We start from the raw sequence: 9,241 nt of genomic DNA on the forward strand, positions 1-9,241 counted from the left end.
ATTAGTAAGCTGGTCACGTTGAGAAATACTTTCTCAGCTGTATATGACAGTAGCCAACAGTAAAGATTTGGGCCTGCTGTTGTATACAGTAGCATACAACAAAACCATAAACATATGTAAACCAAAAGTATATTGTTTAGAATACAGTAAAGAACACAATTGTGTGTGTGGGGTAGGGGGGGGCAGTCACCAGTGCTAAACTACACTTCATCTCTTCTCCGGGCTGGGTCTGGCCACAATACTTCGTCCACATCACAAGATACGTTTTCTCTTGCCAAACATCGAGGGAAGTATCTCCTAGCATGGCGTATCCAACCTTGGACAGAGGCAACATCTATGTCCCCACATGCGTCCTCCATTGCCTGGAGAAGCGGCATGCGGGCATAGGGTTGGCGATCATACACTTTCCAGTGCCAGGCTGAGAAGAATTCCTCTATGGGATTTAGAAAAGGTGAATATGGGCGTAGGTACAAAACTACAAATTGTGGATGGGTGGCAAACCAGTTTTGGACCAGAACAGCCCAGTGAAAACTAACATTGTCCCATAAAACCACAAATCTAGCAGGCTCCTGATCTGGATCAGGGACAAGCATTGTGTAAATTGCATCCAGAAAAGTGAGCATATGGCCGGTGTTGTACGGACCCAGTGTGGTATTGTGATGGAGGACCCCGTTTTGAGTGATGGCAGCACACATAGTTATATTACCCCCACGCTGTCCAGGGACCTTGGTAATTGCCCACTGTCCTATTACATTTCTTCCGCGGCGCCTGGTTTTGGTGAGGTTGAAGCCAACCTCATCCACATAAATAAATTCATGGCGAATTACATGGGCATCCAGCTCCAATACTCTCTGTAACAGACAAAAGGATATACAGATAAGTAAATATGGTATGTCTGAAGTACTGGAAGTAGTGTTGCATACATACCTCTACAAAGTCTTGTGGCATATTCTTGACTCTGTCAGAGTTTCTCTCAAATGGCACCTTGTAAAGTTGTTTCATCGTCACTCGGTGCCGTTGGAGGATGCGTTGTATGGTCGACAGGCTTACAGCATTGATGTTGTTAAATATGGTGTCATTATTCAAGATATGCTCTCTTATCTCTCGAATCCTAATTGCATTGTTGGCTTAAACCATATTTATAATTGCAGTCTCTTGTACATCTGTAAACAAGCGTCCTCGTCCTCCATGATGTCTTTGCCTTTCCACTCTGTACAGAATTCAAACACAGTATGTGTTCAGCATAGGAACTGTAAACAATGTACAAAACAATGTAGTACAGCATGATAACCAACCTCATTCATTCAATCCAGTGCAGTAAATGGGTGGCTTAGAGTTACAAATGTTTATGCAATACTATGCAGTCATACGTATTTTACAGTACATTACTGTAATGCTAAAATAGTCATTAGATAGTTGCATACCTGTTCTCATTTCTGAAGGTTCGAATTATGGACGCCACTGTAAATCGACTCAAGTTGGGCTGGACTCTCAGTCCAGCCTCTCTCATGGTCAAACCGTGGTTGATCACATGATCAACAAGTGTTGCCCTAATCTCATCAGAGATGGCTCTCCTTCCTTCTCTTCTTTGCCCTCGTCCTCTCCTCTTCCTCCTACTCCTCCTCCTCTTCCAACTCTTTGTCTTTGAATTTGTCCTCGTTGTTGTCCCCTGCCTCTCCCTCCTACTCCTCTTGCTCCCTGTCCATTGTTGGCATCCATTGTTCAAAACAGGTAATCTGACCTTTGAACTATTTATAGGCCTATACTACAGTAAAGCAGTGATGGGTTAGTGATCAGTTAAGCAATTAGTGTTTGCACATGTGAGGAGTGTGTGTGTGACCTGGTGAATAAGTGTAGCATTTTGATTGGATGTGTTTGGAAAAGGAAAGCAAGTCACTTCCTGTTAGATTTTTGTGTTTTAGGTAGAGAATTGTGTGTAGTGTTTTGAAAAAAGTGTTTTATGCAATTGACAACTGAGTCAAAGGCTGAGAAATAGCTTATGGTTTTGGATATTTGGTGTGTAGTTTTGCACTTTGAGTGAGAGGTTTCAAAAATCGTGTGACATGAAAAGATTTTGTGTGTAAGCAGTTGGAAAAAACTGTAAGTTTTAGAGCTATGTGGAGCAGATGTTTCAGATCTGACATCTCTCAGTCACTTTCTTAACAGTGGGTGGGAACTTCAGCAGAGATCCAGAAGCCTGCTGGTTGCAGATCTGTTTGTGCTGTAATACTCACACAGCGACCTTAGGAGTTGGTAAGACAGCTCAAACTGATCTGGGACCAGCAGGTTAGAAGTCCTCTGAGAAGGCGCCTTATTCAAGTTTCAAGTTTTATTGTCATGTGCATAAGTACACAGAAATGCCTTTCTTGCAAGCTCTTTCCCAACAATGCTGTAATCAGTATCAGTAGTAAAAAATATTATACTATAAAATAAAGTAAAGTAGAACAAAAACACACAATAAAAATAAATAAAAATAACACAAGACAGTATGTAAGCTAGTTACAGGATCAGTGCCAGTACCATATTTACAATGTGCAGAGATACTGGAGTGGTGCACTCTTAGAAAGGGTTCTCCTATGGGGAGAGACAAAGAACACTTTGTGGTTTTAGATAGAACATTTTCTAAGATAGCACCTTTACTGTAGTAGTAGTAGATACAGTATGTATAGGGGTAAGGTGACTAGGCATCGGGAGATATGATAAAAGCAGAGTAGCAGCAGCGTATATTATGATTATACCTGCGTGTGTGTGCGTGTGTGGAGAGAGTATGAATGTGTGTGCGTGTTATGTTTGTGTGAGCAAATTAAGTATGTGTGTGTGTGTGTGTGTGTGTGTGTGTGTGTGTGTGTGTGTGTGTGTGTGTGTGTGTGTGTGTGTGTGTGTGTGTGTGTGTGTGTGTGTGTGTGTGTGTGTGTCTGTGTGTGTGTTGTAGTATCAGTGTGAGTGTGTAGAGTCCTGTGAGTCTAAAATATAAATATAAGGGTCAATGCAGATAGTCCGTGTAGCCATTTTGTTAGCTATTTAGCAGTCTTATGGCTTGGCAATAGAAGCTGTTCAGGAGCATGTTGGTGTCAGACTTGACGCTCCGGTACTGCTTGCCTTTCGGAAACAGAGAGAACAGTCTATGGCTTGGGTGGTTGGAGTCTTTAACAATTTTCTGGGCCTTCAATTCACACTGCCTGTTATAAAGGTCCTGGATGGCAGGGAGCTCGGCCCCAGTGATATACTGGGCTGTAAGCACCACCCTAAGTAGTGCCATGCCAGATCACTGACCGACCTCCTCCCTGTAGGCTGTCTCATCCTCACCGGTGATCAGGCCTACCACCACCATGTCGTCAGCAAACTTGATGATGGTGTTGGAGTCGTGCGTGGCAACGCAGTCGTGGGTGAACAGGGTTGTACAAGAGGGGACTAAACGCACACCCCTGTGGGGCCCACGTGTTGAGAGTCAGTGTGGTGAAAGTAATGTTGCCTACCCTCACCACCTGGGGTTGTTCCCATCAGGAAGTTCAATATCCAGTTGCAGAGAGAGAGGGATATTAAAATAGGTCCCGTATTCCAAAGGTTCTAGGTTCCATATTTCTGAGCTTGGTCTGGGTCTTACTGTTTGTTCAAGCTCCCTGAGTGCTCCTTTAGCAGGTCGTTGGTGCAGCAACCCCAGCCCAGACCCAAACAGTAAACCAGGTCATCCCCAGCCTCAGAGTGAGGTCTTTCATTATGGGAGAACTGACGTAGGTAGGGGAGAAAGTACCCTCAGGTAAGTAGGGGCCAGACAGTGTGTTTATAATTCCCTTTATGGAAACTGTAGTTTCTATCCATGATACATTGTCCTTTCATTAGCCTGGACAGGAAGTGGCGAACTGGAAGTGCGGTTTCCATGGTGTTCATAGGGTGGGTTTGTATTTCTGTTGTAAGACCTTTATGCATGAAATTAGTAGTTGTTTAGGTAATTTAAGATTTAAATAATTTTTTATCTTATCCTGATGGTCAAAAGTGCTCTCTATAGGAAATAGGGTGCCTGTCAGATGTGCTCTCTATAGGAAATAGGGTGCCTGTCAGATGTGCTCTCTATAGGAAATAGGGTGCCTGTCAGATGTGCTCTCTATAGGAAATAGGGTGCCTGTCAGATGTGCTCTCTATAGGAAATAGGGTGCCTGTCAGATGCAGCCCAGCTGAGTTAGCCAAACACAATGAAGGTATTTGCAAGATCACAACCAAGATTTAATAATGACATACTATTACATGGGTTGCATGTTATTAAATGGGGAAAGTCAGGGCCATATCCGTGTTATCACACATTTAGTTAATCTCAGAGAGTATAATGAGAAGCATGTCCAGAGGATATGAACTCTCCTGCTCCAATGATTTTCCACAGTAATGTGCCATGCAGATGTGCTTCACTTCTTTTGATGGAAAATAATCTACGCCAGGCAGGACTCTTAAAAGGGTTTCTTTTTTTCATCCCTTCTTTGCTCTGTGTTTAATCTGCTTTCAACAACAGAACTGAACCGGGAAAGGTGGCCTACACTGCTTTGACCAGGGAGAGAATTAAGAAATTAGTGCCCTAAAGTTTTGTGCTGAGGCCAACAGTCATATACAAATTGATATTGTCATATACAAATTGATATTTCATCTTCATTTATTTGAATGCGATTGTGGTTTCTGTGCTGGAATCTCTGTTTTCCTGATTTCATGTCTCTTAGCCTGGCTACATGCACTAACTACACTGGAAGCCAGTATAGTATGACTGACTGCAGACAGACAAAGTCCAGTCCTAGATGTTATCCATGTTAGGCCCATATCCTCCTTGTGTTTCAAGGGGCCTTATGATAATCAATGATGAAGGAACTAAATCCTGTGTTATTCCGGTAAATTCTCCCGTTGGAGAAATATTCAAGGCAATTTATGTGTTCATTATCGGCTTCCCTTTCCTGTCCATATGGGAGTGGGTGAGCATGGCCGGCCCTAGACTTTTTGGGGCCCTGACTATAATTTTGGGACGCAGATAAATATTGCAATTTCAAAGCAAATTTACTCCAATTCTACACAATTTACGATGACTTATGCCATGTTTGTATACACTACATGACCTAAAGTATGTAGACACCTGCTCGTCGAACATCTCATTCCAAAATCATGGGCATTAATATGGAGTCCACTCTTCTGGGAAGGCTTTCCACTAGATATTTGAACATTGCTTCCATTCAGCCACAAGAGCATTAGCGAGGTCGGAACTGATGTTGGGCGATTAGGCACGAAGTTGGCATTCCAATTTATCCCTAAGGTGTTTGATGGGGTTGAGGTCAGGGCTCTGAGCAGGCCAGTCAAGATCTTCCACACCAATCTCGACAAACCATTTCTGTATGGACCTCGCTTTGTACACAAGGCAATTTGTCATGTTAAAACAGGAAATGTCCTTCCCCAAACTGTTGCCATAAAGTTGGAAGCACAGAATCGTATAGAATGTCATTGTATGCTGTAGCATAAACATTTTTCTTCACTGGAACTTAGGAGCCGAGCCCAAACCATGAAAAACAGCCCCAGACCATTATTCGTTCTTCACCAAACTTTACAGTTGGCACTTTGGATTCGGGCAGGTAGCGTTCTGCTGGCATTCGCCAAACCCAGATTTGTCCATTGGACTGCCAGATGGTGAAGCTTGATTCATCAGTCCAGAAAACTGATTTCCACTGCTCCAGAGTCCCAATGGCGGTGAGCTTTACACCACTCCAGCCGAAGCTTAGCATTGCGAATGGTGATTTTTGTTTTGTGTGCGACTGCTCGGCCATGGAAACCCATTTCATGAAGCTCCAGACGAACAGTTCTTATGCTGATGTTGCTTCCAGAGGCAGATTTGAACTCAGTAGTGAATGTTACAACCGAGAATTTTTTTCAGAGATCGGCAGTCCCATTCTGTGAGCTTGTGTGGCCTACCACTTTGTAGCTGAGCCGTTGTTGCTCCTTGACATTTCCACTTCACAATAACAGCACAGTTGACCGAGGCAGCTCTAGCAGGGCAGAAAGTAGACAAACTGACTTGTTGGAAAGGTGGCATCCTATGACGGTGCCACGTTGAAAGTCACTGAGTTCTTCAGTAAGCCCATTCTACTGCCAATGTGTGTCTATGGAGATTGCATGGCAGTGTGCTCGATTTTATACACCTGTCAGCAACAGGTGTGGCTGAAATGGCCGAATCCACAAATTTGAAGGGGTGTCCACATACTTTTGTATATATAGCGTATCTGAGTGAGAGTCACTAACAAAATCAATGGGGGCCCCCTGGAGATCAGGGCCCTGGGCACAAGTTTAGATAGCTGGCACCTTGTGTATTCTACTATTCTAACTCTCAACAGTAAGTTTAGACCCCAACTGAGTTCCTAAAATCTCAGACCGAGTTCCTTTTATTTGGTCACTAAGCGACCCTGTGGGTGAGGTATAAAGTAGTGCCCAACAGGTGTCATTCCTGGTGACATTCTACATGGCCATGGTATTGACATGGAAGGATAGGAAGAAAAATATATATATTTGTTAGGAATGGCCAAAATTCCCTCCCTAATGTTGGAGTTAACATATTAATACATACATGGGTAGTTAGATCCAATTATGTCATCCAAGAATTGAAAAAAATCTAAGCTAATTTCGGGACCACACCCTCTTGATAGTAAAGCTCTATATGAGGCCCCCAATAGTGAGAACTAAATACGTCACAACATTGTGAAATGAGAAGCGTAGGCCTTCGTACCAGACATTGACATTTTCAGACACTGCCTCTCTAATCAACTCATGAAGTCCTTGTTTGACATATGTTGGCTCAGTCTGGGGAGACCACAGAGAGCTGAGATATGGAGTTATGGTTTCATACTGACAATTACTTCTCGGTGACACTGAGATCATACCAACAAATTACAGTAGAAAAAAGACCCAGGATTTGTCCAAGGGATCTTGCTGCATTGTATCAGAGTTTGTCATTGCCTGTAAGAAGAGAAGTTCGAACAAACATAAGGTACTTTTTGAAAACACCAAATAGATGTTCAGACTATCAAATAGTTTCAGCATGTTGAAGCACAACAGTAAAATGTGTCTCCCAATAGCAACATAGACATAGTTTAAAGGGTCTAACATTGCTAATCTAACTAGGTTTAACTTAGCTTCCTCAACAAGAAAAAAAACATTTATAATTATGATCATTTGTCTCCAGTAGTCTACCATCAGAAGAATACCATCCTGCATCCCACTGCTGGCTCGCTTCTGATGCTAAGCAGGGTTGGTTCTGTTTGGTCCCTGGATGGGAGAACAGATGCTGCTGGAAGTGGTGTTGCAGAGCCAGTAGGAGGCACTCTTTCCTCTGGTCTAAAAAAGAACAAAATTGTATGTCCCAGGGTAGTGATTTAGGACATTATCCTGTGTTGGGTGCTGTCTTTTGGATGGGATGTTAAACGGGTGTTCTGACTCTCTGTGGTCACCAAAGTCCCATGGCACTTGTCGTAAGTGTAGGGAAAGGGGGATACTTAGTCAGTTATTCAACTGAAATGTGTCTTCTCTATTTAACCCAACCCCTCTGAATCAGAGAGGTGTGGGGTGCTGTCATAATTGACATCAATGTCTTCGGTGCCTGGGAAACAGGCGTGTTAACCCTGGTGTCCTAGCTAAATTCCCAATCTGGCCCTCATACCATCATGGTTACTTAATCATCGTTTCCAATTGGCTCATTCATTGCCTCTCCCCTGTAACTATTCCCCAGGTTGTTGCTGTAAATGAGAATGTGTTCTCAGTCAACTTACCTGGTAAACAAAAAAAGGATCCTTTCTATTGCCAATTTTTCAAAGTGAATCTCAGTTGGAAGGCAGCCTAATCACTCATCAGCCAAGTCTGGCCGTTAAGCTTGATCTTATCAGGCTTATACGGTACATTATGTCGTTTTTTTGTCCGAGTGTGTGCATAGAGAAGGCAGCCATCTTGGCATGGTGGGGGAAAGGTTGGGACATGGTATAGAGCCTCTCCACTGACCTCTATTTTGAGGTGCATTTTCAGCCCTCACACGGAATCAGTATTTTCTCTTCCAACAAGGCCCCAGTCATGAAGGCTGCTCCTGACACGGGCTACAATGGACTCTCTGTACTGCTCACCTAGAGTCTCCATCTGCCACATAGGCATGAACGATAATGAGTGACATTTACTCAGAGGTTGCTGTAATGCACTGTAAAACACTATTCTTTAGCACAGGTGAACCCCCTGAGAAAGAGGATCTAGCCCTCTCCAAATGCGACACGATAAGCAAACTGCTGTAGTTGTATCACGATGCTAGTCTACCTGTGATTTAGTTGTTATATGATATGGGGTTTTTCCCAAGAAAAGTGGCCATCATTGTTAAGTGTCATTGAGATTGTACTTGGGAAAGCCCTGAATTGTATGTCTAGGAGCCAATGCCAGAACAGGATATTCATGTATAGTAGCCTATATGCCTAATGTATAGCAAGTATCCTCCAAGTTTTTTTTTTACAAAGGCTATCAGAAGTAGGCTGATCTCAACACAAATAAATGTCTCCGTTATTTGGAGAAGTTGTTTTCAGTATCAGAGAAGAAGAAGAAGATGAAGAAGAAGAGAACCCATCTCCAGCAGCGTACTGAGCGCAGAGGAGAACAGCAGCAGTCTCAGTGGGCTTGTTTAACTAATCTGCTCAGACCATTTAGTCTCTCCCCTTGAGGAAGAAAAGCATTAACACTGTTCTTTCTTCCTGCATGCTGCTCTGCTATGGGATTATGCCACCCAAACCTATTTTACCAAGAGGATCAATTCACTCCATCCTTCATACTGGCAAGTGTGTCTTCTATCCAAACACCTGAAACAGAAATAAACAGTGAAAGGAGTGCTGCTAGTCAATTGTTTTATTTGACATGCAATGTTACTGAGGTGAGTGGAATAGTGGTAAGAGTAGATAGACAGTAGATAGACTCCTATTAGCCATTCTGGTTGGCACAAGCTAAGGCTCTTGTGAGGCTACTGACTTACATACCTGGTACCTACGCTTCAAAGGAGGGTGTTTTTGGCCTTGAGCTGCTAAATCTTACCTCATAGTGCATTGTCAAATTGAGTGATGTAGCCTATACACCTCTCTCTCTCGCTCTCGCTCTTGCTCTCTCTCTCAGCATGTCAAGGCAATGGCTAGGCGCAGTTCAGACACAAACCAACATGCCAAAGTTGTCTTAGTTGAGTATAATCTGAGTTTTACTCACATTGTGA

This window comes from Salmo salar, chromosome ssa19 (assembly GCF_905237065.1).
Source record: "Salmo salar chromosome ssa19, Ssal_v3.1, whole genome shotgun sequence".
Taxonomy (NCBI): domain Eukaryota; kingdom Metazoa; phylum Chordata; class Actinopteri; order Salmoniformes; family Salmonidae; genus Salmo; species Salmo salar.